Source organism: Chrysoperla carnea, chromosome 5, assembly GCF_905475395.1.
Source record: "Chrysoperla carnea chromosome 5, inChrCarn1.1, whole genome shotgun sequence".
Taxonomy (NCBI): Eukaryota; Metazoa; Arthropoda; class Insecta; order Neuroptera; family Chrysopidae; genus Chrysoperla; species Chrysoperla carnea.
In genome coordinates, this window is record NC_058341.1 from 59251933 (window position 1) to 59268264 (window position 16332).

Below are 16332 nucleotides of genomic sequence, written 5' to 3' on the forward strand. Positions count from 1 at the left end.
TTTATTTTTGCAAATATTTCTAGGAATAAACAATAATACTCCGAAGAATGGAAATATTTATGGTAAGCAAGCATTGAGAAATTCTCCACATGAATTTGAGCTAACAATATAATCCTGTAAATGAAGTCATTTATAAAAACGTATTTTCACTGACTAGTCAACTGTTCAAGATATCCAGCATATATTTTGAGCTCGGTACATTTTTCAACTTTGTCATCGAGTCAAATATTTCAAACAGAAAACAAGAAACGCAGGAGAAGAGTGAAGAATCGTTGAAGCCAAGGCTCGTGACAGAATCAACTTTCGAATGTAGAGAATGACTCACTTAAATACTATTTTCGGATTACAATCTACACACCGTACATCGATTTGTTTCTGACATATTTACAGGATGCATTTTTTTATCATCTCAATATTTTATCAAATTTAGCTTCTCTTTCCCAAAAAAATGAAATATTTTGATGAAGACTCTTGCGCTCAACTTTTTTATTCAAACTCTTCAATTTTGTAGGGTGATTTCAGTGACATCTGGTTCAATGAAGTTAAACTTTGACAAAAACGCATTGTCATACAGGACGTCAAAAATTCACTCAAAGCACTCGATATTTGAAATGACTACATTTTGCATTTGCATTTTGCTTGTGACTACAATGACTAATGAACGCTTCTTTTCAACTTCGCGACGTCTCAAAACAAACCTTAGATCGACAATGTTTAAAGATCGGCTAAACGGTTTAGCCCATAGAGATAATATATATAGAGGAGACAAGCAAGCATAAAATCCGTCCGCAGAAGTAAAAGAGGTAGAGAAAGCCCCGATAGCTGTTTTCTGGCAAAAACAAACTATCTAACTTTATTTTGACAGAGACTGATGATAACTGATTGACTGAATATCACATTTTGACATAATAAAACGTTCACTTACTAGAAAAAAAAAATTCTTGTTTTTATTGACTTTATGATCTAACATGATGAACATAAGTATGATTCCCGGGCACGGGCCCGTTACTATGAACACAATCATTTCAGAAATTAATGACCTTGTCAACAAATAATGATAAACCAGTGAAACATTATAAAACTTACCAAATGATTTATTTTCTCCGATTCATCGTCAATTCCTTGTATATAATTCAAAAGTATTGCCACACGTTTTGATTCATTTTCACACAGTGTACATAGAATCGACATGAAAAAGTACTGGGACAAAAATACAATTACAATGGGTAAAGCAATATTATTCTCATCTTGACGTGTAACTAATCTAGTCACCAAGAAAACAGCCGAAATAAACGTTTGTAATAACAATAAAAGTAACGGAAATTGATACACTCCATGAATAATTTGTGCAGCTTTGCACGTATCTAAGTGTGCATCTAAAGTAACTTTTAAGTTTTGTATAATTTGAATTTGTCTCAAACGTTTATTTTTATCCACACCTTTTCGAGTAAAATTTAAATTAAGTATGTTTTGATAATTGTGACATGAACCCATTTGCTCCAAACGTTTATTAATGTTTAATAATTGTTCATAAATTGTTATTAAATTTTCACAAAAATTTGTAATCGGAAATTTTGTTAGTAGAAGTTCCACAAATTCACTAATAATGTTATTAAGTGTTGCGTATACTGAAATTTTTATACTTTTCGGTATATACAGTTTGCAAACTACAATCAAGTACACTAAAACAAAGGAAACAATGAAACCGTAAAACCTTTTCCGAACTTTGAATTGATGTTCTACTAACAAGAACAAGAAAAACATCAAATTTCAATTTCTGAAGAGAGAGGATGAAAGACTAAATTACTGACTGTTAATTTTTTAGCCTTAAAAGTCGTAAAACAACATGACAATCAGCCCTCCATGCTGGGAATGGACAGTGAGATGTTACCACGTTGGAATGGTCGCTCCAAAAAAAAAACCCAGCGACCCGTGCAAACTCGACTTTATTAACGGCATGACCAATCCGCAGGTCAGTGAGTTTACCAAACAAATCACAAGGTTTACCAAAAAACCCAAACCTCTACAGGCCCGTACTTACTTGACCCCATTAAAGACTTGGCCAACCCTCAGATCAGTGAGGGAACTCAATCACAAGATTTACCAAAAAACTCAAATCTCTACAGGCCCATGCTTACTCGATCCCATTAAAGTCCCAAACAAAAGCTGTTTATTAACCCAAACCTCTGCATGGCGATTGTTATACGATCAGAACACTTAATTAGTAAAGATATTTCGTTTTGGGAATATTTTCTCGAGGATATATTTTACCAAGAGACATTTTTATCAAGACGCGCTTTATCTTTTTCATCATAACTAAAGTAATTATTTCAATATCTTCCAGATTAATGTAGTAGCGGTCTATATTTATTTAAAAAGTCTGTAATTATTTTACTTGTTTTTTAATTAATGTATTTTTATACCATGTATATATGAAATATAAAAGGTATACTAAGTTTAGTCCCAAGTTTTTAAAGCTTTAGATATTGGTGCTCATATAGGTGTTCATAAAATCACCTAATTAGTCAATTTCCAATCATCCATCTGTCCGTAAACACGATAACTCAAAAACGAAAAGAGATACCAAACTGCAATTTTTATAGCGTACTCAGGGTGTAAAAAGTGAGGTTGAGTTCCTAAATGAGTAACGTAGGAAAATTGGATCTTGGATCCGTAGGTCCCATTTAAAAAATTTCAGATAGAACAAAAGTTTAAATTTAAAATATGTTCCTTAGAAAAAATAAACAACTTTTGTTGGAAAAATTTCACTGTCATTGTTTGCTCTTATTGGCGCAAAATAGATTAGAACCTTTTTATTATGTATTATATAAGAATATCAGTTATGTGTGTGTGTAACACCATAGTCAAGTTATATACATATATACGATTGTGGCTATCTGAAAGTGACTTCAACAATTAACTCAGTCATTTGTTTGTTTTCACTTGTTATTGAAAACTTGAGTTTTTCTATGTGTCAAAAACTTTTCAAAATCAATTTTTATGAAAGACATAGGTACAAACAAGATGATTGCATAGGTGAAACGTTTTTTTTAAATTTTATGTGCTATACAGAGGCTAAAACCTAATATTAAGACCAAGACTATTTTCCAGTCTTTCCCACAATATATATAAACACCCAGATTTAATTCCGCATAGTTTCTCTCATTATAATAAGGACACACTTACATGTAAAAAATAAAAGAGTAAAAATTGTATTAATAATTGTTAACCATCTCAGTCGAATCACCATTTTTGGATCATTACCAAGTAATGTTTGCACTTTATTCATTTTCCATGAAAATTTCAACAATGAATCCGCTTTTAATGTTATGAAAATAGCATTGATTGCACAAATATATGGGATAATTAATTTTACGACAAATACTATAATTTTCTGAATATTTTCATAGTGAAGAATTGTATAATATATATTATGTGTTATATTGACAAAGATTATAATTGTTGCACTTATTATTGCATACCATAAACGATATTTACATTGTTGTAATACATAGTAATCTATACGTTTATTCTTTGTATGAATTTTTATGTCATATGGTGCATGACCATATAGTTTTGACGCATAGTAACAGAAATTACCCCAAATTTGCATTTTAACAAACGATTATATATAAAATATTGGCAATGAGCTTCAATATGAATATTTAATTGTAAATAGGCAATCAACATTACAGTATGGTATTGGATGTAACATATATTTATTTTAATAATTTTATTAAGTAAAATTTTAAAATTATAAATTATATTTAATTAATGCCATTTAATTAATCACATTTAAGTGACAGGTAGGTAATTGATTGATTTGTGACCTACAATTATATTTTGCTATTAGTTTCCCCCTCCCTCACTTTAATAAATAATTGATTTATCATTTTTTAGCGAATAATCGTACAGCTATTATTTTTTAGAAAGTTACGTTAAGTTGATGATTTAATTGTAAAAGTATGTTGTCAAATACCCAAGGAGCGGACGAGAAAATATCGAAAATGACCATCGTTGAATTTATACGAATTTTTCCACCGTTGCAACTACAATTTTAATTGAATTAAACGAAATTTGCTGACTAAAAATGTTTCATTGTATGACAATTCGTTTTTTTTTCGTTTACCAGATTACCAATGATAACAAATGCAGAACTCTAATATACATATTTTAGGAATATTGCCAAACAATTATTACATAGCTTGCTGTAGAAGAAAACATCTAAAACAAATTTTAGAAAAATTATGTATTCAAATTTTAAAACCGAATTTTAATTTCGCAAATCTTACGCTTGTTATCAAAGTCATATTTAATGGTAAGCAATTGAATATTTCAAATTTAATTTTGTATTGTAAAATTTGTTTTTGAAATACAAATATCTAAAACCAAAAACAACAAAAACTTTAAACCATCCTTTATAAAAAAATCAAAAAAATTAATCAAGCCGTTATATATTTTTATGTAATCTAGTAACCTTGTCGCCTGAAAGTACGGGTTAGTTTGCGTCAATCCGGTAGTTCTAGTTTTTTGCAGACTTGTTTATGATGTTATTCCATTTAATAATCCAAGTTTGTGACCTCGAGCGCCGAACGCAACTTTGTCAAAAATCGAGAAAACCGTGAAAACGGCTTTTTTTCAGTTTTTGGCGATTATAACCCTAGAACACTAGTTTTTATGGTACCTTTTCAGGACAATAAGAGACTAGAATTATCTCTGTAGACCCAGTAGTTTCCGAGATAAAGCCTTTCAAAGTTTATCAACGTAACTTTATATATCAGAGCTTATGTCAAATCCGGTATTTCTGATTTTTTGCAGATTTCTTTAATGTTGGCCCAATGAATAATCCAAGTTTGTGACCTCGAGTGTCGAACCCAACTTTGTCAAAAAAAAAAAAAAAAAAAAAACGGGAAAATTTCTTTTTCAGATTTTGGCTATTATAACCCAAAGGGAATAGTTGTTAACAGTACCTTTAAATTTTTTTAAAGTAGTCTAAACTTCGATTATTCAGGTCACAGAAGAAGTATAAAGTTACTGGACTATATATTGTACAAAATAAACGGGTTAACACTTTAACTGCACTCAAGACCTGTATATTTTTCTTATATTTTTGAACTGCACCAGAGTTTAACTAATGGTAAGAGTAAGAAGCCTGAAGCGGTAAAAGAAAAAGTATAAAAAATAGATACTAATCCAAGTTTTTTTGATAGTTTCGAATAAGTTAGGGTCTTATATCTGGTGTAGACTGGCGGGATGAAATTTAATACAAAATGGCAGATAAATAACGCCTATCTGCAAATTTTCCCGATGCCACCATATCGATCAAGTATCTATCTCTTATACTTTTTTTTTTAATTTTGGATTCTTATATGATAGGTGGAAGAGTCTCGCGTTAAAAATTTGTTGTCCAGAATCTTTCTATTTTATGTGTAACAGAAATAAATAAAAATCCTCTAGTCCATAGGGCTCTTCCTTAGATAGAGATTAAACTATACAGCCTTTAAAACTTACCAAATGATTAATTTTCTCCGATTCATCGTCAATTCCTTGTATATAATTTACAAGTGTTCCCACACGTTTTGATTCATTTTCACATAACGTACAAAGAATCGACATGAAAAAGTACTGGGACAAAAATACAATTATAACAATTAAGGAAACTGAAAAATGCTCGTCACCTGTAACCAATCTTGTCATCAAATAAACAGCCGAAACAAACGTTTGCACTAACAACAAAAGTATTGGAAATTGATACACTCCATGAATAATTTGCGCAGCTTTGCACGTATCTAAGTGTGCATCTAAAGTAACTTTTAAGTTTTGTATAATTTGCATTTGTCTCAAACGTTTATTTTTTTCGTCACTTTTTCGAGAAAAATTTAAATTAAGTATGTTTTGATAATTGTGATGTGTACCCATTTGCTCCAAACGTTTATTAATGTTTAATAATTGTTCATAAATTGTTATTAAATTTTCACAAAAATTTGTAATCGGAAATTTGGGTACTAGAAGCTCTATAAATAGACTTACAATATTATTGAGCACTGCGAATATGGAAATCTTTATACTTATCGGTAAATTAAATGCAAAAAGTGCAAAAAAATACACTGAAAAAAAAGAAAATACAATGAAAATCTAATTATATTCTTCAGTACGCGTTACCCTTTTCTAAATTCAGTGGCGGATCCACCCATATGGGCATGATGGGCATGTCCATCAGCTAAATAGACTAATAATTTAGTACAATTAAAAAAAAAAACATGAATCGCTTCGAATAGTTAGTCTAGTGTTTTTAATTTTATACTAAACCCCCATCTGGTAATTTTTGGCGGGAACAATTATTTTGTTTTAAAATTCGTTTCAAAGCATGTAGATTTCAAATACGGTAGAAGACTACTTTTGGAAATAAATTTACATAGCCCTATTAGATTCTGTTTTCAATGATTTGGGGGCACGGATTGTCTCTGGAGGTACTCGGCCAATTTCAGTTGAAAGTTTTACTACCTGAACCAAATTTCGGTGTCAAAGCTTGAATATCGATACCTAGTTAGTGAAAAAAGTGGTGCAGATGAACCGGCGATTCATTAATGACAGTGAACCAACTGTTATAAATGAATGTAAATAAAAATTCCGTCACACCAGAGTCGGTAGCTCATCTCATCGAAGCATGTGAGCAATATTTGAACCCTAATATAAAAATGTTCCTACAAATACTAGCAACTCCTCCGGTGAGCGTATCTAGCGCAGAGAGATCGTTTTCTATACTTTGCGGGATAAAATCTTGTTTGCGTGCCTCAATGGGACAGGAAAGATACCAGGATATCAATGACATTATTAATGTTTTCGCGAAAAAAAACGAAAGATTAAATTTTTTATTTAAGTAAGCACCTAAATAAAATATTGAATGTAAAATGTATACTAGTGTTTAATTTAATTTGAAGTTGTAAAAATTTCATCAAAATTTGTTCAGTAGTTTAGAGTCTAAATGTGACGACACTGTGATGTGCAAACAAACACACATTTATTTCTGTAATTTTTGTGAACGAACAAACTAATATCTTACAGGTTTATTCAATTCCCCACGGCTTTGCCCACGTGGGCAAAATTTACTGTAGAAAATATTGGCCAGGGCGTATCGATCATGAGCGAGTTCATACTCCGGTTCGCATTCGCCCGATTTTCGGGTGGTTGTGCCGTGCCCATCACCTTTTTTTAAGGCTGGATCTGCACCTGTCTAAGTTTTGAACTTTCCTTTCCGAGAGTAATAATTCACTTACCTACAAAAAATAAAAGAGTAAAAATTGTATTAACAATTGTTAACCATCTCAGTCGAATCACCATTTTTGGATCTTTACCAAGTAATGTTTGCACGTTATTCATTTTCCATGAAAATTTTAACAATGAATTCGCTTTCATTGTTATGAAAATACTATTTATCGCACAAATATATGGGATAATTGTTTTTAAAGCGAATACTATTCTGTTCTTGATATTTACAAGCTCAATCATTTGATAATACATATTATGTGTTATATTGATAATAATCATCATTGTTGCACTTATTATTGCATACCATAAACGATATTTACATTGTTGTAATACATAGTAATTTCTACGTTTGTATTTTGTATGTATTTTAATGTCATATGGTGCGTAGCCACATATTTTCGACAAGTAATAACATAAATTGCCCCAAATTTGCATTTTTTTTCATACGAATTAAATATAATAATATAAGTACTCACTTTTCATTTTGTCTTCTAATATTTTCCTTTTTCGATTGTAGTTTATACAATAATTTTATAGGCATGTGTTTTTTACTAATAGAAATACAATAGTATGGATTTATTTTCAATTATGGAAGGTAGAGATAAGGACAACCATCTCTGTTTACAGGGTGGCTACCTTTAAAGTTGGCTACATAAGGAAAACTTTTTTATGATAAGACTTACGAAAAAAATGTATTCTTTTTCAAAAGCTCTGCTTTCAAAAATATTAACATTCAGCAATTCACTTTTGACATCGAATATACAGGGTGCTACAAATTGAGAAAGTTCGCTAGGAATGTTAATCGTCGTTTAGAAATGTAGATCATTTTGAAGAGATAATAAGGAAATCGATTCAAGAAATCACTCCCGAGATATGTAGGAGTGTATTTTAACAATTTTGTAAAAAAATAATTGCATGTATGGAACGTGAAGGTTTCACATATAACACCTTTTGCTGCATTGCGCTACTCTGGTCAATTTTAGAACTGTTATTTTCTATTTTCAGCTGGACACTTTTTTACTTTAACCCTTATTTAAGATGGTTCACCTTATCTCTACCATCCATACTTTTAATAACCTATTAGTATTTAGTTACCAGTGATAGGCAGTCAACATTACAGAAACATAATGGATATAGCATATAATTATTTTAATGGGTATTAAGTAAATATTATAAAGATAAGTAATTAGGTAGTAAAATTTTTATTGACATGTTATAGATTGATTTATAATAAATTACTGCATTTTATAATATAATAAATTTTCAAAACATATCAAAGACACTAAATTTCTCCATTCCAAATGTACGTGACATTTCGCGCACCACAGGTTATATTATTAATAGGTGAAAATAAAACAATTGACTGAATTAATTGTTGAAATATCTTGTATATAAATGACCTTTCGACTGCCATTTGTTTCAGTTTCAAAAATTTCGAAGATTTTCGAAAGAAATTTTTTGCGTTTTTAGAGAATCTTTCACAAGACTACAAGGTTAATCTACTACAAGGCTACTACTATCTTTTATAGTTTTGGAGGAAATGGACACCAAAATTTTGTCCTATTTTACGCCCTCACGGGTAAATAGTGATGTTTACGAAAAAATGTTTCTTACAAAAGTTTTTTTTTCACATTTAAACTTTTGTTCTACCTCTGACGGCTTACAAGATGGATCCTGAACAGTTTACGAGACGGACCCAACGCCCAAGGCCGTGAGTGCGCTATAAAAATTTCAGCTTGATATCTCTTTTCTTATTGACGTTTTTGAGTTATCGTGTTATCGGACGGGCGGCCGGACAATTGAAAATGGACTAATTAAGTGATTTTATGAACAATTACTATACCAAAATTTTGTTTGTTTCATCAATATTTTTAAGCATTCCAAACTTGGGACTAAAATTAGTATACCTAGATATGTACTTCATATATACAAGGTATAAAAATTAAAATCGCTATAAATATCGGTGCAGAAAATATCACACGAAGCTCTTAAACTAAATTGAAAATCTTTTTATGAATATTGCCAAACAATTATTACATAACTTGCAGTTGCAGCAACCATCTAGAACAAATTTTGAAAAAACAGAATATATTAAAATTTTAAAAGTTAAAATTAATTTTACATAACTTACATCGCTTATCAAACTCATATTTAATGGTAAATAATTAAATATTTCGAATTTAATGTTGTATTGGCGAATTTGTTTTAGAAATAAAAATATCTAAAAACCAATGCATGAATTTTTATTAGAATTGGATAGCATAATAAAAGAAAGAATGATTAGTTTTATCCATCAAAGGAAAGAAATGTTCGGTTCTAAAAGCTAAAAGTATTAAAAACGGAGACATACAAGACCCACAGTCCGCACTCAAATTTAATGACACCAAAAATTGAACACATGAGAGATTGAAATATGGAATGGAAACCTTCTTTTTACCTTTCTTAACAATGGATTGCCGAATAGTCCATTTTTTGAGTTAAGGTAGTACGAGCGACAAGGAAAGTTTAAACGAGTGGTTGAAATTATTTGTACCTTATTTTAAACTTTGATTGACCTTATTTTAAACTTTTTTTGATATTTGTTTTGGTTTTCTAAATATCGAAGCCTAAATAATTAAACAAAATTTTCAATTTTCGATATTTTGAAAATTACTTCAGATATCGAAAAATTGTATTCTTACTTTTCGTCTTATCATTATCAAGTTATAACACATTTCACCATCAAAATTAAAAATATATGTTTTTTTAAATTGTGTCCCCACTGTGCTCACACATCCTTAATTAGTTGGGTACAGCGGAGTTTTCTTTTTCAATAATTTCTTAAGGTTTTAACTTTAACTTAAATAGTTTTTTTTTTTAATTTCCTCCGATTAGTTTTGGAGAAATCTATGAAAACATATCATCCATCTACCGTTTTACCATGGGACAAATGTTAAATATGCCTACTTTCGAATTTATTTATTTATTTAAATAATCGGGCAATCCCCCCTAAAATTGTCACAATTGATTTAGGCTTAACCAACTTCATATAAAAAAATCAAACCTTTTATCCAAAATTTCTCTGGCGCTCGTACATCCTTTATCTGCAGGTTTATCAGTTTGTTTACTTCAAATTTTTCAAATTCTACATTTTATCTGAGTTTGATTAGAAATTTTTGATGGGATTATCGTTGAGAATTTTCTCATTTAAATATTTTATCCAACTGATATTTTATAACTTTTACTGATCCAGCTCAAGCTGAAAGATTATTATCTACCTTTTTTCTCTTTTTTTTTTTCGTACGATAACAAATCATTAAAGTTTCCGACCCTTTTTTATGAATTTTTCAATGCAATTAAAGTATACAACCTATAAAACTTACCAAATGATTTATTTTCTCCGATTCATCGTCAATTCCTTGTATATAATTTACAAGTGTTGCCACACGTTTTGATTCATTTTCACATAACGTACAAAGAATCGACATAAAAAAGTACTGGGATAAAAATACAATTGTTATGGGTAAAGAGACTGTAAATTTATCTGCCCTTACAACTAATATCGATATCAAGAAAACTGCTGATACAAACAATTGTACCAGGCAAATAATTACTGGAAATTGATACACTCCATTAATAATTTGCGCAGCTTTGCACGTATCTAAATGCGCTTCTAAAATAACATTTAGTTTTTGTATAATTTGCATTTGTCTCAATCGTTTATTTTTATCGTCACTTTTTTGAGTAAAATTTAAGTTGAGTATGTTTTGATAGTTTTGATGTGAACCCATTTGCTCCAAACGTTTGTTAATGCTTAATAATTGCTCATAAATTGTTATTAAATTTTGAGTGAAATTTATTACCACAAGTTTTGTTGCAACATATACCACGAAATTATTTATAATATGATTCAGTACTGCCATTACTGAGATTTTTATAAATCTAAGAATTTGCAATTTAAAAGTTACAAACAAATATACTAGAACAAAAAAAATATTTTTTGAAATAAAATTTATACCAAAAAAATTTTATTATATTTTGAAATAAAATCTCTATATATTATAAATGCGAAAGTAAGCATGTTTGTTTGTTACGCTTTCACGCTAAAACTAGCGAATGATTTTTAATGAAACTGTACAGCAATATAGCTGATATATCAGAATAACACATGAGATATAATTTATAAAGATATATTAATTTAAAAAAAAATGTTAATATTAATTTAATTTGGCATTACCATAAATTACAGATTTCTGTAAAAATAGTCAGTATGAAATATTTCATGGCCATCTTTCTGACATACTCAATGAATAATTACTATTATAGATTTACAAAAATAGAAAACCATACATATATTTTACCTGTGAAAACAATCCTTACCATTATTTCGAGTGTTATAGAAAGGGGATAAGCGAGAGCAATCTTTATCAATCTTTACTTTTAAACCCAGCGAAGCGGGTGGGTATCACTCTAGTTTTATTATATTTTGAAATAAAATTGTATTATATTTTGTTGTAATTACATAGCGCTTCACTTGTAATTAATATTATTATTATTGTTGCCAAATTTGGACCCATTGTTAACCCTCTTAAATTTAATAGGATCAAAATACCATGCAGTTAAGATCAATAATAGTGCAGTATGCGCAGAAAAAAAATAGCCCTTCCAATTTTTTAAAGGAATAATAAGAAGAAAAATAGTTTTAAGAAAACATACCTACTTTGAAAAAAATTGGAGTGAAACTCCAATTAAAATTGGAGTTTAAAAAAATCGGAAAGGTGTGAGAAACCGGCATTTTGATAAAGAAACAAAAAATAGAGGGTTGTAGAGCTAAAAAGACGAAAATCCAAAGTCAGATACGTTTGAAATTTTATGAGAAATACGGTTTTAAACCAAAAAAATCGCGTTTTCCACCATTTATATTCTATTTTTGTAAAGTTTCCGCCTTGAAAAAATTTGTGCTTTGTAAGTTTCCACAGTTTACCATAGAACCTCTGCATAATTATTAATCCCGTAGATACTTCATGAAACCGTGAAAAACTATGAAAAACACCAAAACGGAAATTTACAAACTATAGTGCATGTTATACCTACACAATATGTATTCGATCCGTGCATGAGTTTTATTTCAGAGACCTACCATAGTAACGACTCACTACTATATTAATATGGATGGACATATAATTCTATGGATTTTTGCATATTAACAAAGTTTAGACCCTTAGAATATGTTCTTGAATTAATTTTTCAAAATTCGAATTATTTTCGAAGGTACAGAGGATTTTGTGACGCAGCATCTAAGCCGACTGAGCGGAGTGCATCACACAACAAACAGCAATTGTTGCAGGACGACTTGAGGACTCGTTCTTTCCAAGAACTCCAATAGAAAAAGGCTTTATTTCCTGTAGAAGATGGCCCAATGTATGGATATGAGATCACCTTTTAATAAAAAGTGAGAAATAAATATTATTATCCGAGTTACCCTCCAGGAATTGTCTCTCAAACTTAAAACGCCTTTTTCTCAAAATGTATATTTTCCGAGGCTGTTTAATGAAGCACTAGACTGTGGACAGATTCCAAAAGAATGAGCCAAGTCTCATCTTTATGATGAGCCAAGAGTCATCATTTTACTTTATAAAAAAGGAGATCCTGCAAATATTGCGAATTATCGACCAATAAGCCTACAACCATGCCTTTGCAAATTATTCGCCTCATGTCTAGAACGACGCATATCGGAAATCACTATAAAATTCCAACCAGTAAAACAGGCCGAGTTCAGAAATCTTTCTCAACAATGGACCATATCCACGTTCTAGAGCAAGTAATAGACAAATTCGAAGAACAAAGACGTCTTTTATACTGTGCATTCATCGGTTATGCCATTGCTTTTGATTCAATATCTGATATTTTGATATAATATGAAATTAGAAACAATTGAACTGATTCAAATAATCTGCAAAATAAGCACTAGTCAAGTGAAACTAAATAAAACTGACCCCGAAATAGATATCAACAGAGGTGTAAGACATGGTGACCTCCTGTCTCCGATATTATTTATAACTGTTCTACAAAATATCATGAAACAACTTAATTGGCCAAAAAAAAGTTGTAAATGTTAAAGGAAGTTACATTAGCAACGTTTTGCAGATGTTATCGTTTCATTCCCAGAAACATCAGCACAACTTGAAGAAATGATCAACGGACTTAACAACGTCAGTAGCATTGGTGTAGAATTAAATATCGAAAAAACTAAAATCATGTTTAACAAAACTCAAAGACCCATATTTGTGGAGAATCGACAGTTGGAATTTGTTCATGAATACATATATTTAGGCAAAAAAAAAATATTTTTCTCAAAACCAAGACACCGTGACGAAATAAAGAGACGTATTAAAATGATATGGAACAAATTCTGGAGCCACAAAGAAGTTATAATATCTGATCTACCTATAAGATTAAAAAAGAAAGTCCTAGACTCGTGTCTTTTACCTTGTCTCTCATATGCAAGTCAGACCTGGATCTATAATACACATACGAAGGAAAAAAATTGAAAAATACGAAAAAGCCATGGAGAGGAACATCTTATTCTTTACTTGAAACTCAGAGAAATTCGGATTAAGAGAAAGGACAAAGGTTATTGATGCGCTAACCCACTGCAAGAAACTTAAACGGAAGTGTGCTGGCCACTTTGCACATTGCACGTCAAGATAAAGATAGATGGACTAGATTACTACATGATCTGGCCCTCCCGGAAAAGGGAAAAGAGGTGGCCCCCAGGAGAAATGGGAAAACGAACTTATAATATTCGCAAAGAACGACTGGAGAAGAACAGCCCAAGGCAGAAAAAAGTGAAGAGAGATGAAAGAGTTTTTAATTATTCTTTAAAAAACTCGGATAAGTTTGAAAAATTTAGTTGGTAGGTCTGTGGTCATAGTTGTACTAAACTGTTGATATTGATGTGCGATTAACATAATTAACATGGAAATGATGGTAATAAATAGGTTATAGGACCAAAACCTTAATTCTTCGGCTATTTTTTTACATTTCGAGAAACTTTGTCTAACTTTGATCGGCTGTATCTCGGTTGTTATTGAGTCTTTGTAATGAACTATAGAACATAAAATGTGCTTAAGTAACGAGATATAAGCGAAAAACTGAAAAAAGTTCGCAAATTTTTAGATTTTTGTCCCTCCCTCCCTCAAGTTAGCACAGGGTCCTCTAGGTCGAAAACTTAGACATCCTAGGGTACTCAAAATAGGCTGTAAAAATTTCTTTATGTTCGAAATACTTTCCAGCTACCCCCTCTACTTATTTTTTTATATATCGACTGGATTATAATATTAAAACAAAGACACACTTACATGTAAAAAATGAAAGAGTAAAAATTGTATTAATAACTTTCGGCCACCTCAATCGAACATTTAATTTGGAATCATTACCAAGTAATGTATTCACATTATTCATTTTCGATGAAAATTTCAACAATGAATCGGCTTTCAATGTTATGATAATTCCATTGATAGCAACAATGTATGGTATACTTGATCTTAAAATGAATAATAACAAATTTGTAATTTGCGATAAATCGTTTCTTTGATAGTAATAAACATTTGTCATATTCACATATATTTCAATTGTTGCACTTATTATTGCATACCATAAACGATATTTACATTGTTTTAATACGTAGTAATTTGTACGTTTATTTTTTGTATGAATTTTTATGTCATATGGTGCATGACCAAATGGTTTTGACGCATAGTAACAGAAATTACCCCAAATTTGCATTTTTACAATTATTTTTAGTACAGTTACCGATTAATCAGCCCTTGTTTATTTAACTATTCTTAAGCAAGACAACAAAAGTGTTCGTTATAGGCAATTGCTATCGCATATTTGTAATGACTTTTACGTATGCATAAATAAACGAGTTTTTTATTGCATGTTAATATTTGATTATTGATAGGCAATATATATTACATCAATGTAAAGTATAGCATATATTTACATAGATAAATAGACACTATTAGCTAAAATAGCTATTAACTAAATATACTTTTAAACTATAAATTAGATGAAATTAATACGTAAAATGTTGATTAATTACATTGTACTGACAGGTGATTGATTCATTGATTTGTGATAATTGTTTTATTATACAGTAAAAAAGCATTAAAAATTGAAATAAAATTCATCTGATAGTAAAACTTCGCTCTTCATGCCCTCATCAAAATAGTGATAAGCACCAAAACCAAATCAAGGCTAATTTGACTGTCTTTATCTTACACACTTAGACTTGAACTTTGCTCTGTGTTTTACAAATTAGTCTTGATCCTTTTGCAATTAACTGCTTCTGTCTAGCATACTTGGTGTTGTACTTTAATCTTGCTCATACATATCCTAGACCAAACCAGACTTGCAAGACCAAAACCAATGCGTAAAAGATAGATGCTAAACCCATTAAACTTAATTCGTTAAACAAAGATAGTCAAATACAGTCTTGCTTTTGAAAAAGTATATCAAAAAATTCGAATGTGGAAAAATTCCCGAGATAGTCGAGTGGGCTGATCGAAACGTTAACAAATTCGTTTCTCATTTTTTTTTAAACAGCCTCGATTTTGTTTGCTGTGATATGTTTATTGAATAAATTTTATGGTAAAACTTAGGATTGGAAAACGATTGATCTAAGGGTTCTAGATTGCAAAAAAAGTTGAAATAAGTTAACATGATAACATCCTACATTTTAGAAGTTTTTTAGGAACGTTCTACCAATCAATAGTACGATAGTGAATGCCATGAGCCCACAAAAATTGAAGACCAGCAATTGGTCAAGTAAGGTTAAAGGATTGGAAAATGGAAAACAAATTTTCCGATAAGTTATCCACACAGAAACTCCGAGAATTTTTCCTCATTCTAGTCAACACAGAAATATTAACAATTTCTTCTGAGGCGGAAACGAGACAACGACGCCTCCAAACCTATCACTACCATCCGGTTTATGTGTGGAAGCTAACTGTTGGCTCATGTTGTAAAACAGACAAAAGGGCTGTAGAGGCAACAGTGGTATGTGGTAATCATCAAGTC